The sequence below is a fragment of the Accipiter gentilis genome, chromosome 24, assembly GCF_929443795.1.
Source record: "Accipiter gentilis chromosome 24, bAccGen1.1, whole genome shotgun sequence".
Classification (NCBI taxonomy): domain Eukaryota; kingdom Metazoa; phylum Chordata; class Aves; order Accipitriformes; family Accipitridae; genus Astur; species Astur gentilis.
Window position 1 is genome coordinate 2573486 of NC_064903.1, and position 14367 is coordinate 2587852.

Sequence of the window (14367 nt, forward strand, 5' to 3'; positions counted from 1 at the left end):
CGATGACATTACAGAAATAAAGCTCAGTGTGTGCATTCATTTGTGACAAGGACGTTGCTGTAATGTTAGTGATTGGCCATTAGTTCTGCAATGTTGTAACGGCTGAAACAAAGCCACGAGCAAGTCATTTAAACAGCAGCATTTGTTCCAGTGACATTATTTCTTGTTATTCGTGTAATGGTGCCTAGAAGCCCAGCACAGTTTGGGAAAGCACTGTGCTTGGGCACTGTGCGCACACCCACACTCCCTGCCCCATTCATTTTAGTAATGAGAAAAATCAGCACACTGGTGCACCAAGATGTGAGGGGGGTCCTGACACTGCTCAGCATGGGGGGCACACTGCAACTCATTATTTCACCTCTTATTTCCCCCCAAATCTCTTCTCACCTTACCCCACTGCCCAGGTGCTGGGTAGAAGCAGTTAAGATTGCACCTGAAGCCTGCATTAAGGACATCCCTAACTTCAGCTGTTTGGGCCCCATGGTTTGATTCAAATGCAATTGAGAAGCAGTAAATAGCATAATTAGAGCTCTTTTGAATTCGAAATTAGTCTGATGGAGCCTGGATCCCAGCTAGATAGGACATCTCTGGAATGTTTTGGGAGCAATGGCTAAGGCAAGAGCACAGCAGCCCTTTCCTAACTTTTGTTGGTTTTAATAATTTCTTTGCATTTCATGATTTCCATTTTTGCTTTCCTTTTTTTTTTTTTTTGTTTTCGTGCCAGCAGCCAGTGCAGGTGCAGAGAGAACTGTATCATCCTGGCCAGGCAGTGCCAGCTCTGCTCCACAGCCTCCTTATTTCACTTTCTCTCGCTGGAGGAAGCAGTGAGATAAGGGGCCCTTTGGTTTGCAGGCCTCTTGGCTTTCACTTGCAAACTCCTTTCCAGCTCACTCCCTGCTAGCTATCGTCTCATATCCTGCATTAATCATTGTCATTCTCCATTTCCAACTGGACCATGGTGCCGCCCTGCATCCAGTTCTCAAGCATTTGTCTGTGCACATCCTTCCAGACCTGGGGCAGGTTTCCACAAACATCTGCAAGCTCCCTCCTTAAAAAACTGTCTCCTGCTATGGTAAGAGGCTGTTTTCTCTCGCGCTTTTCCTCCTGAGCATTTTCTCTCACTCTTCCTCTGCCTCTCGCTGTGGCTAAGTTTCCATTAAGCAGTCCCAGGCAGGCATAGATGTGTTATGAGTGCTGTATATCAGCAGAGAGCCAGGCATAGAGGTTACAACTGCTATTGCTGGTGGTGGGAAAAGGCATCATTTCCAGGAGTGATGGACATGGCCGTACCCAGTGGTACCGAGCTGCTGATGCACGTGGCACTTGGCGAAAGACTTTTGTAAGCTCTTGATCATAGGAATAAAACCTGAGCTCCGCTGCTATGAGTGAACAGCACTGAGCAATCAGTTAGGAGCTATGACAACAAAATGACAGCAGTGAGGGGAAAAAAATGTATCTCATACTAGATAGCAAGCAGAACTCCCTAAGGACAACCATTTTAATGGAAGGGATGATACTGAGCAAACCTCCTCTTACGAGCTGCTGAGAACCAGCCAGACACAAATCATAGAGTCATTTAGGTTGGAAAAGACCTTTAAGATCAAATCCATGGCCCTGGCCCATCTCTCCTCATTCCCTGGGCTGCAGCAATGGTTCCCCCCCACATTTCTTCCATGCAAAGGTTTCTGTTACCAATACTGCATTGCCAGCTTCAGGGTCCTAGAGAGAAATACCATGTATTCAACAGTATGCCTTGCTGGCCATAATGGTAAGGGCACTCACATTGCTCCCAGGAAAGGTGCTAGAGCTTTATTCTCCCCAGGCAAAGCCCCACTGAAGATGAACTGAACCAAATCGGGCAGCAGCAGCACAGGAAGAGCCTCCTTCAAAGTGTACTGAAGTCTATGGGGAATTTTCCTCCGGATTAATCGTTAGGCTTCTGCAGTCTCCCGAGTGAGAAGCTGGGTCAGGCGTTTGTTCTTTCTGGGTGTGATGTACCCACATATTCCCTGTTTTATTGAGGCTGTATACCAGCTACTCCCCCTTCAGCCTCACTTCTCTGGAGTCAGTCAGGGTGTTATTGTTGATTTGCAGGATTTCAGCCTTTCTTGGGAAATAAAACTCCAGTCCAAGCACTGCATGTATTTCGGGGCAGCTTTACTACTTACTGGGGAAGAAAACCCCACCTTACCTGAAATGCTCCAGAAAGAATATGGTTGCTTAGGCAGCAGCATGGCTGCCTGGGAAGGCTGGTATCTCAAGTGTACTTCACTGAGCTAAAAATAAGTTTATTAAAGGAAAACAAAGTCTACATCCAACAAAGATGTGAGAAGGATAATGGCAAAGAGATGAATCCACAACAAAACAGGAGAAAGCCCCTTTTCCTAGACTGTATGCTGAAACCACAGAAAGAGTGATGTTCTGCTACTGAGAAATAAAAAGGGGTTTAGGAACTGAGTGTATTATAAATAATATTCTCAGGAAACCCTTGACTACAGCAAAGTTCACATTAACAACACAGAATTAAAAGAAAGGGTTACATCACATGAGCCTTACTCATGATTGTACTAAATTCTTAAACAATTAGTCCTTATGCTTGGGGCTGTTCCTCTGGTCTGTACTTAAGCAAAGCTGTCTCGTACTTGCCCAGCGAGGCACATCTAAAATTAGTCACATTGGCTGGTTAAGAGTTGCACAATCTAGCCACAGATTAGAAGATCCAGTGGATGATGCTTGACATTGTGCAAAAGTCCTTAGTTCCCACTCAGATATAAAGCTGGTCTGGAGACTAGAACTTGGCAGAAAAACAAGTGAAACCTCAAAATAGTATGTGGCTGCATGCTCTCAGTACTGAAAGTGCTAGCTAAATGATTTAATTAGCTTGTGTTAATGAAAAGCAAATTTTTAATGATCTTTCCTCCAGATTTTCATCTTGCCAAATGTTAAGATAATGCATTTTCAGATGCTTCAACTCCTCCTAAAGCCCAAATAGTTGGAAGCTTCACAGTAGCAATAATCACAAGTGTCAGTACTCTGTCCATCCTCATGAATGCAGGTTGTTCTCTGACACCGCTCAGAGAAACACATATTGAAAAGCAACGGGAAGAAACAACCTTGGTCCATGGTTCATGGTTGCCATTTCCATTGTGCTCAGTTAGAAAGACCCTTAATGCAGCCGCATTTTCAGCATCAAACTGCTTTTCAAAATGAAAGCTTTACATGGAGATGACCCAAACTGGCCAGCTAGTTGACAGCTGTCCAGCAAAAAATACCTGGTGGATGCAGGGCGGGGAGAACACCCATAAAAGTTAAATTTAGATTTCATTTCAGTGGGGGAAACACCCATTGCCTGCCAGTGCTGTGCGTGCTCATTAAGCCTTGTTTCCATCAGAAATAAGGAAGGACACATTCCTTCTCACCCAGCAACCCTTTTTTATTAAAGCCCATCTCCACTTAAAATAAAATGGGAGAAAAATTTTGTTTTCTTTCAAATTGAGCAATCTGCACTGTTTTTTTCTCTCTCCCTCTAGAAGCATCATTCTTATCTTCTGGATGTGCATTAGAGTTTTAGAGAGAAAGCAGGGGCAATAGCATCTTTGGCTTAAGATGGTCAGGCAAAGATGCCAAGAAAGTAATGCCAAACCATTACAGTGGGTTAACCTTTGAAGCCATTCCCTTTGTGTGCTGCATTGCTGATTTGATTTCTCAACTATACAGCTGTGTTCAAAAAAAACACCTGGAAAATATTCTCAAGAGAAGTATTCATGCCAAAAGAGGGCCTGTATTGTAGCCAGAGCTTCTTGAAATCAATACAAAAAATAAATACCATTGGAAGTGTTTTTGAAAGGAGACACACTTTGTATGACAATAACTCCATTTCATTTCTAAGTCCCAATTCTCTCACTAGCATTCATCTATGACAATAGATTGATGAGGGGTTTTTTGACAAAAAAATATAAATTCACTGACTTGGGCTGCCCCCTGTTATTCTGTTCTAATTGCCCCCTAGGTGTTCGTTATTGATGGGGAAAAAAGTTGCCCTTTTCTTTTTCACAGAGTCCTAGAAATGCAGAAAGTTTGTACTTTCCATGCGTACCAAATTCAGCAGAACAGGAAAGAATCTGATTTTTTTTTTTTGCTTTCAGGCAACTTACTTAGGCTATATCAGTATTTTCATTTATTTGTGCAAGTGGCAGCCTTATTTTCCATACTTATGCTTTGTACTTGCAGTTCATAAAAAGCAGAGAAGAAAGAGTGCTTTAAGTGGCTGCAAACAAATTTTGTGAAATCAATTAGCACATTAATGAATTAAAGTGTTACCATTTCACATTTCTTCTCCTTGATAATGCCAAACAGTTGAATTGGAGGGCAGAGATTTTCATGGTTTGTTATTGCTGTGAGCTTTGCTAATTATTTTTTCTTATGTTGTTGTCCCAGGAAATGGCCATCAAACAGTGGTGAGGAGGGAAAATACAAAGTAGGGCTTATTCACCACATGTATGAGACGCTTGGTAAAACCCAGGGAAAAGGGGTTCCAGATGGGAACCAATATACCAAAGCCCTTCTGGGTCCTGTTATTGCCCAAAATGTAGGAACATGGATGCTGCCGAAGAAAGCAGCTGAGGAGCAGGAGGGAAGGAAGGAGGATTGACCTGGGAGGAGAGGCAAAATATCTGTCCAGCGCTTGCCTAATATATCACTGTCATATTAATGAATTCTACATTGAGTAAGTCAGAGGTGAAAAGGGAGAAGGGAGCTAAGCACAGGGAGGGATGAGGAATTCCTAATCCAAACCCAGCTCTTCCACCTACTCAGTTTTCTAATGACAAGGCTGCAAAATATACAGTGAATCATATTTCCTTTCACTTTCCACTTTACTCTACAGCCTCCCTCCATGTATTTCACTGCTAGGGGTGAGCAGTGGTGCCAGGAAACCAGACTTAAACAGAAGGTTATTGCTTCATGATTCTTACAGACATGCAAGTTTGGGGGTGGTGGGGGGTGTGTGTGTTGTCTTCTCATATTTAGGGTTTTAAATAAATAAATAAAAACTATTTCAATGCTTAGAATAGAGCTGTTTCCACCTAGATACTCTCATCAAACTCATCCAATGGAGCATCCACAAATGTATTTCAGCTGGAAATAAGATGCAGAGAATCCATAGGGATTTCACCACATCATAATAATATTTTCATTTCAGTGGACGCATGCATCATATCTCTCATACAGATACAAGTATCATTCTCTCCATGACACTGAGTAAGATGATACTTCCAAGAGTCAATGGCCAAGCAGCTGCAGACACCTCCAGAATAAGCACATAACTCTCTTACAGCAGTAACGCAATACTGTTGTCCATCCCAGAGTCAAGGATCAGAATATACACAGGCATAGAGGTGTATGAATTCCCTTCTCCAGCCAGGCATTACCCTTGGGTCCTCATTTTTGCTAAGAGCCAAACTCAGAGGGAGCCAGGAGCTGATGTGGGAGAGGTAGGAGGTGTAACAGAAAGATGTGTGGGTGACTGTGGGGATGGGAAAAGGGGGGAGGGAGAGTGGTGTTCAGTGGTGTTTAATTTCTTCAACTCTGATTAAGAGTCTTCTAGGTTCTATTACAGCTCTTTTAAATGGTTTGGAAACTAGGAATGGGGGAGAAGAGACTTCCAATAGCTACTTCCTAAAAGATGACGACTCACAAGAACTGTCGCTGGGGGATTTTGATTGAAAAATCTGCATGACATAGCAGGTTTCACTCAAAATAACAAGAAGAAAACCAAATATCCTTATGTTATTGTAGCAAACAGGTTACTGAGCAAGCACACATCTGGTCTAAAAATGCTTCCTAAGGCAAAAGCTTTGGAAATGAGATAGACTCACTACATGACAAGGAAAACACCTGCATTTGTCTTGCAGGTCCCCCAACTCTTACCAACCTTGTACTATTTTATGTTCTTAGGATCTTCGCTTGCAAAATGAAATTTCAAAGGTTCATATATCAAGAATATTAGCAAAAAGAACTTCGGGATATCATGCCAGAAATAATGATTAAAAGGTCACAATTTGCAACATAGCCTATTATTTTGTGGTACTAAGTTCAGTAGGCCAAAAATAAGCACTTTTTTCCTGTCCATGCTGCAGCCATTTCTACTTGCAGTAGTATGAAAAGCCAGAGCACCAGAAAGAAACAAACACTAGAGGTTACATATGAGTGGAGGGACACATTGCCCTCTGCAGCACAGGAAGAGGACAGAAGCAGAGGAGAGAGTAACAAAACAACGCAATTGCCTGGCTGGGATATTTAAAGGGTGCAAGCTGTAAATACTGACGTGATGCAAAAGACAGAACATAGCTACAAAGATGGCTATAAATAGCAAAATATAGATATAGTAAAATAAACATCTCGTACAGTCAAGTTGCAAAAGATAGGAAGGCTGTCATACAGACAGGGCGAATTTGTTGACCACCTGCGGACACAGCAGGACCGTGCTGAGTGCTTTGGACTCCTGCACCCAGTGTGCATCAGCTTTTGAAGCTGCCTACGTACCTCCACGCAGCATCTACCATAACGTGTAGCACACCAGCTGCCAGCTCTTTACAGCCACGTGCCGCAGGAGATAATTATCCCCCACTGGCAGCACTGCCTGACCCGCTTTGGGAAACGCCGAGCCCGGTGCACAGGGGCCGGTTAGCAGGTGCTGCACGCAGCTTGGTTTTTTGAGTAACACTTCCCGCATGGGGTAGGGGGAGGAGAGCTCCCCCCCTAGTTATTTCGATCACAGCGGCAGATGGAGGAGACAGGTTGTACTTTCTCAGGAAACACACTTCAGCAATGAGAGGAAGGGTGTGATCCTGACTTACAGAGCAAGGAACTGTTCCTGAACTGTGTAAACAAGAGTAAAGAGCAAGGCACTATCCTTTATTTTAGCGGGGAAATAAAATTAATCTTTCTTATCATTGGCCATCTTGACCTTTCCAGGTGAGCTAACACCTGACTTCTCTCTCTCTCGGAGGGGCTTGATATTCAGAGGTTTAGCACAGACCTACTTTGATACATGTAATAGAAAATAAAAAGAAAATTGTATACAGTGTTTTGAAAGGATTAGTGATGAATGGGATGGACTCAGCACCGCAGCAACCAGGGAGCAACAGTTACACGTCTGGGAAGGGCTCCCAGCAAGATTGGGTTTGAAGCAGACTGCAAAAAAAGGCCTTTTTTATTTTAACAGAAAGAATTGCAACCCTAGGAGGATTCCTATATATATATAATGTAATACATGTATATAAAAATAGGACCAATGGGGAGGGAAAGGAACCTAGATGCTCCTTTCGTGGGGAGGACCCATCACGTGTGCAGAAACTTCCTCCTCTTCATTACCCTCTTTGAAAACTAGCTTAACATTATGCTCCTCTAATTCCACAATTAGCAATTTAGCTTACTGAGGAGGCAAAAAGTGTAAAAATGTGAAAAAATAGTTAATTAAATTTAAATTTAATTCATTCAAAATGAGCTCTGAAGCAAAATTATGTCAATTACCCCTAACTTCTCGGTAGGCTAAATGCAGAGATAATTGGTGCTATAGCCGGACAGGCACAAACCCTTGTGAAAACCTGTGATGAAAGGCCAGATCCTGCCCTTCAGTCCCAAGAAGGAAGACTGGGGTAGGAATGCCTTTGCGCACGCACAGGTATAGCAGGCGCAGGACAGCAGCAACGCTTATTGCCTCTGCTCTGGAGCAAACATCTCTGGCAGGGTTTGGGGCCCCACAGCCCTGGCAGCCAGCGGGGAGCAAATGGGCTGGCTGGGGTGCCCGGGTGGCCCCATGTTTGCCAGGATACCCCCAAAAAGGTAATCTCATTGTTTGTGTTCAAAATCATTTAGTTACGCTTCAAAAGAGCAAATACCCAAATGAGGAAGGCTCTGCTGGAAAGGGCCACAGACATGACCGCAAAGGGTCCGTAGTGCATCAGATAAAGCTAACTGGAGATGATAAAAAGGTTCATGGGACTCTCTGGGAGCAGGTTGCAAGGACAGTTATGAGGTTTTGTTTTTCTTTTTTTTGCCTTACATCTGGTTTATACCCTAGAGGTATGGAAGCATCCTGTGTTAGATGTTAGCCATGGTTCCACATGGGTGATAAGGGGACAAAGGTGGATCACAGGCCTGCTTGTGCACACATGAAGATCCTTGCTATGCCCATACAAAAGATGGTTTCCAAGAAAATGAAGGATAGGAAAGGCACCATGGCTTTTTTTTTTTTTTTTTCTTCAAAATAAAACCAAAAAGTAAGCACCTAGAGAAGAAATTTAAGATCCACTCCAAAGTCCTCAAAACAAGAGGAAGACTTTGGTCTTACCTTTGGACAGGTTTAATTTGCAACCCAAGGACTAACAACCCAATTTTGCAGCTCTCTGGGCTTTTACTACAGAGACCTCAAATCTTGGTGATGTGCATCTGGCTTTTTAATAGGTGAAATTTGCTATTAGAGAAGGCTAGACCTGCCTCCACTGTCCAGATTTCATAGGCTCCTTTTCCACAGTTTCCTCCCAGTTGCATGTACGACGCATCTATTGTCAAGGCTCTTATTAATAAAATAGCACTGCTTCAAGGCTGCGCAGTGGTGTACCCATCTGAGCTTTTGTTCTCTCGCAGTCCCTTAGGGCTCATTAAGGTCTGAATTAGCTGACTGTCCATGGCCCTAATTAGTACCTCAGCTCTCTGGGAAGCAGCCAGGGCTTTTTTAACCATTGCTCCTCACCCACGGCATCAGCTCCCTTCTGTGATTTGGAGCATACAATCTGCAACAGCTTTGAAACTAACCAAGATGATAGGCATTTATCCCCTTGCTGCTCTGAACTGCTTTTAATTATTATTATTTGTAATGACCAGCCCTGGAAAGTGCCCAGTGAGGGTGCATTGCAGGACACTATGGAAATGCAACTTGGTTTTGGTTTGTGAGGCTGTTCTCCCAAAGAGCAGAGGGAGGTTGCTAGGTACAAACACCTAGTGTGGTGCTTTATGATGGACAGGGTGAAATATGGGAAACGCTCCACACAAGGGTATAGCCATATATAGGTCTCGGTCCTTGCAAACCAGAGGAGGAAGTCTTCAATCTGTCATTTCTTGTGGACTTGGTGGAAAAAGCAAGGACCCCATCACTCTTGCAACTCCACTGCCATTGCTGTGGTTAGGCTAATCTGCACACACTGGGATATGGACCCTGAGAGAGAAGTTGAGGTGAGAAATATGAATTTCACCCTCACTGCAAAATTTTGAAGAAAAATGAAAAAATATTTAATCTGTGTTGAATATGTAAAATGGTGAGTCTTCACTACAAGGCAACCACAAGTACAACATCAAATGTATCAGGGTTTCTGTGTGTGTTTATGCACATAAAACAAGTATGTAATTCAGCCTGGGAAACTATTAAAACTGATTATTGGCTGGATCATGTTCTCAGCAATTTGTCAGAGGGCCTTATCAGAAATACCTCACAGCAGATCTAAGCTTCTCACTGAACCCAGTAAGACCAGAAGCCTCCCATGCTGAGAGCTCTATAATGACCTCTAACAAACCACATAACAGCTCTGTGCCTTGATAGAAAAATGAGGGCAATACCTCAAGTGTGATGCAGTTTGGGATCCCCAAACAGCTGGCCTGTAACGACATTCCCAAAGTATCACTGTTTTTCAACAGGAATTTCTAGGCAAGTGTAAACAATACCTGCTCATTGACCTCCACAGCACCTGGCACAGCTGGGGAAAGAGGAGTCCTACAAAAAAGATGAAAATGTGTATCTGTATTCTCAGTACACTTTGGCAACCTGGGGACATGCTGGTTTCCTCAGAAGCATGTGGCAGTAATGCAGAATGCTAAAGTGAGAAATATGCTGGAGGAGTTCAGGAGGTCTGGGTCACTCATGAGATCCAAAGGGATGACAAACACCAGCGAGGCAGCTGGGCTTCATACTGAGCATAGCTCCAAGGCTCTCACCATACTACAGAAAACCATTTTGTGCTGCTTGCAAAAAGGGAACAAGCTGACAGTATCATAACATCTAGAAATAGCAGCAGCCATGCATGTTCCCTGCCTCTGCTCAGGGGAGGAAAAACCTGCTTGTTGAAAATAGCCACTTTGGCAATAGCAGAATTTCCCTTTGAAATACAAAGTTTATGACTGGGGAGCTGAGCCATAGGATCACCTTCACGAGCACAGAGGCAGACGTCCTTCTGATCAACGGCTGAGGAATGGGAGCCATGGGATCAAACAGTGATCCTAACTGTGGGGTCATCTGTTTGGGTAACTGGCACCATTTGCTCTGAGGACAACATTCTGCAGCGGTCTGTAAGCTGCAGACGGGTCTGTCAGACTGATGACTGCTTCCTACCAGAGCGGGTGGAAAGCCAGCCAAGAACAGGCCCAGGCTGCATCGAATTTATTAATTTGGATACAAAACCTTTCCCGTCTCGCCTACATCACTGCTGCAGGCAGTGACCTCATGGCGTACTTGGCAGCCACCCAAGGGGACAGATCAGCTTCGTTTGCAAACTGTCAATCCAAGCGAAACGATGCACTCGGGCGCTCCAGGATGAGACCTACACTCTGTCCTGAGCTCTTAGCAACCGTCAATGAAACAAACAGCTCCTCTGCTTAAAAGCCTTCCAAGCTTATTCTTAAGAAAAAAGTTGTCCCATTCCCCAGACCCCCTAGAGTGCCATAATCAGAAAGTGATCCAGTTTCATAACTGCAGAGGAAAACAGCTGAGCGCTCAGGCCTATCACTGCAATGGAAAAAGCGTGCCTTGCTGAGAGCATTAGGCCTGCACTCCCAGACTGTTAAAAAAATCAGAAAAATATTCCATATGCCCTCCATAAATTTGAGAAAAGCCCTGCTGCAAATACTATTTCAGGAGGAATAAGGCTGGCCCAAACTTGCATATTTTTTTCTTCTTGACACAGCTTTGTCACACCAGAAAGATGACAAGCTGAACTTTCAGGAAGTGAGGTGCAACTTTGGCGCTGCTTACCCATCCAAGATTATGTTCAGATCCTGCTGGGTTCATAAAGTTCACCAAAAAGTCACAGTAGCTTTTATTCAATCCTAGAAACAAGTAAGAACAGAGACCTACATCTGCAGTCCCACCTTCTACAGCAGCACCAAGAAATGTTGGGAAATGATCTGGGACCAGAACTTGGCTTCTCTTGGCTCTAACACCAGGGTGAAGAAAGCCATACAAAACAGAGATGCAGACTTTCTCCTGTCAATGCTTCTACTCCTGCCAGCAGGTACATTAACAAGATCTCTGCAGATCTGTCTTTAAAAGAAAATACACATATTTATTTTTTAAAATAGCCTTGGAGTCAAATCTTTGTGTCCTGTAGAGGACACATCTGAGTAGTCCTGGATTCTCCAAGCAGAACACAAGATCTTTTTGCTATGGATCTTATGGTGTCTGTCCCATTTGCCTGGCAATCAATCTCGCTTTTTCACTCATTTGCAGTGGACAGCTGAAGATGGGGGCACTACTAAGTAATGCAAATTATTTATGTCTCTCTCTGTTAACCCCCACCTTTGGTTCATGAACTCGCTGTCTCTTACAGTAACTCTCCAAGACAGGAACGGATTTTTAGTGCAGTGCTTGCAGGACTTCATGAGGTCAGGCCCCATCTGCAACTGCAGGCGTCACAGCATTAGCAGAGGTCAGAACAGATTTTGGACGCAGCTTGCAGCGTATGCAGTCATGAGCCTACATTATGCATACAGCTCTGATTATCACAGAAGTCTAGGCCTTCTGCAATCAGGCCAGCTTATGGCTTTAGGCTTCCCACTTGAAATTAAGTTAAAAATAGTTGGCCTTTGTTTTACTGAAAGCTTGGGCAGTGATGACCTTTTGCGTCTGTTAAGCATCTCCTGCAACATGCCCCTTAACATTTAGAAGATGTGGTTCTCAACTCCAACAAGCTGCTCTCACTTTGTTCTCTAGATTCTGAGGGTTTTAGCCTGCAGTATTTTCTTTAAGACCAGACCTGCTGTGGAGCACCAAGTAGGTTATACAGACTTTAGCAAGACCAAGCCATTCAGTCAGGGGGGAACCCTCCTCCGGCATTTCCAGCACATGCAGGTCTGGGTACAGCACCCTGTGCTATTCTCCACACCAGAAGCTGAGTTTTGTTCCCACTGTTTTCTTCTTAGAGACTTGGCTTTCCATCTTCTCCTGTAGGGCAGAGTTCCCATGCATCCTTGTAGCTCCATTAGCGATAAGCTGAGGCTCACACTATGTCTGAAGAAATGTATTTCTTTCTTTCCATGCTTTGTATGCAGCAGAGGTGGTTAGTGTGTGGCTACACCCAGGACACACATCTAAATAAAGATCTATAGACAACCCTCACTCCCCACCGCAGAGTTCACCCTGTCCACCCAATACGCATCTCTCAGCAATCCAAAGACCTCCCTAATAGGAATTTTCAGGTCTTTCATTTAATCTGATCTTCAAGAGATGAGCTGCCATGCAGACAATATTCCTTATAATGGCTGTTAATATTTAAAGTTTGGCCGAAGACTGGTGCTAAACTTTCTTTTAAAAGAGCATTGCAGCACATAAGATTTCACTAACAATGTATGTACTTTTGGTGGAAGCACTAAAACCAGATGAACTATGCCATGGAGGCAGGCAGGAAAAGCTTGTGGTCTCAGACTTTGCAGGGAGCCGTTGAGGGAGTCAGATGGAGAACATGGATATGAACAGGAAGAAGTTGAATGAAAATATAACAAGCCTCTGTTTTTATTGACCACAGTAAGTGAAATGCAAAATGCAAAGGCACAGCATAGAAACTGCAGACTAACACCAGCCACAACAGTAGCGGATGCCTTAATTTTGTAATTTTAAAACATCTGCCAGTAAGAAGCGTTTCCTCAAAGAATCCAATTCAGAGGAGCATTTATGAAAGCAAAAAATGCACGTCAACTTCAACATGTCCACCCACAGTTCAAATTTCCCACCAGCTTGCATCTACTCAAAATAGTAGTCAGCAGTGGAGACTAAGACACACAGAGGCTTCGTGTCCCAGAGCAACCCAGTCTATGGCTAAAGTTGGTCCTGCTTTGAACAGTAGGGTAGATGACGCAAGCTTCGGAGGTCCCTTCCAACCTGACAACAATCAGTTATCTGTGAGGCTTTAGAAACTTGGTCTTTTGCTATTTTAAAATGTTGTGCTTGCTCCATGTTCTTCTGTTTCTTCTGTCTCTGCCTGAATGATAATACCAAGAAGTCTGGAGTGTTGTTTCCAAGCAGTTTATCTGCTTATTCTCCCATTTGTGGGAGGAGGTGTCCCAGCCATCAGAGGGAGATGGAAGTGCTGCATCACTGTCCTTCAGAGATGTTTTAACTGAGTGTCCCAAGACACATGGAAAATGAACGATTCAACCTCCACAGCCAGGCTCCTGGCAGAGCAGCCCAAGCAACCCGCCCCATCCAGCCCACATTGCAGCAGCACCTGCAGTGCCCCTGTGTGCTAGAGACAGGCCTCAGCTGTGGGTCTGGGATAGAAATAAAACCAGGCTGTGGCCTTCAGGAAATGATCCCCTGAGCACTGCAGTGGAGAGCTGCAATGGAGCCTTCTCATCCTGAGCCCATGCAATATTTGCTGCTGCAGTACTTGTGAATCAAAGTAAAGCAGTGAACTGGGAATGACTGGGAGAAGGATTATGAGTGGCTGCAAAGGAACTAAATTTGCTGAAGACTGTTTAGCTTTCCCAAGCCATCTTATTTGTGATCAAATGCACTGCAGAACAGTTCACGCAATTTTTATGGCAGATTGAATCCAAACGATTCTGTATTTTTAAATTGTTAAAAAGAAATAAAATTACATCCTGTCCTTGAATGTGATCCTGACAACAACAGTGGTGGAAATATATCAACAATTTAAGATAATTCTTTCAAAGAAACAAGAGTCATTTCAGTTTCTGGAACAAGCACAGAAATAATTTTCTGAGGAAATAAACGCACACCAATACTTACTGTCATTGGTGCAGAAGAATTTCCAAAATTACTCATAGTGCATGTCAGGCATAAGACAGGAAACAACATGGATCATGAAAGTATTTCTAGCATAACTTCTCTGAAGAAAGATCTTCAGTTTTTTCACTGTTAAGTACTGAGAAAATATAAAAAAATGACAATATATCTACTAGAGAAAGTAAGTGGAACGTAATACAAGGAAAAGACACTCAATTGTGAAAACAAAAGATACTAAATTAATTTTGTAATGTAATAGCACTGTTTTCCAAGAATCAGTGACAGCTAAAGTGATACCTATTATTAGGACAAAGGTTAATGCATTACAAAGAATTTACTTACTTTTCTTTCAGCAC

General features: G+C 43.4%; 1 long non-coding RNA gene across 1 annotated transcript in view; it reads right to left on the reverse strand.

Annotated features, from left to right (window-relative positions):
- Nucleotides 1–14093, reverse strand: part of LOC126050159 (uncharacterized) — a 39260-nt gene extending 25167 nt beyond the window's left edge. Inside the window, exon 1 of the long non-coding RNA XR_007509438.1 lies at nt 14015–14093. This is a non-coding gene — a long non-coding RNA (uncharacterized LOC126050159). The remainder of the gene's footprint in view (nt 1–14014) is intronic.
- Nucleotides 14094–14367: the final 274 nt, after the last annotated feature.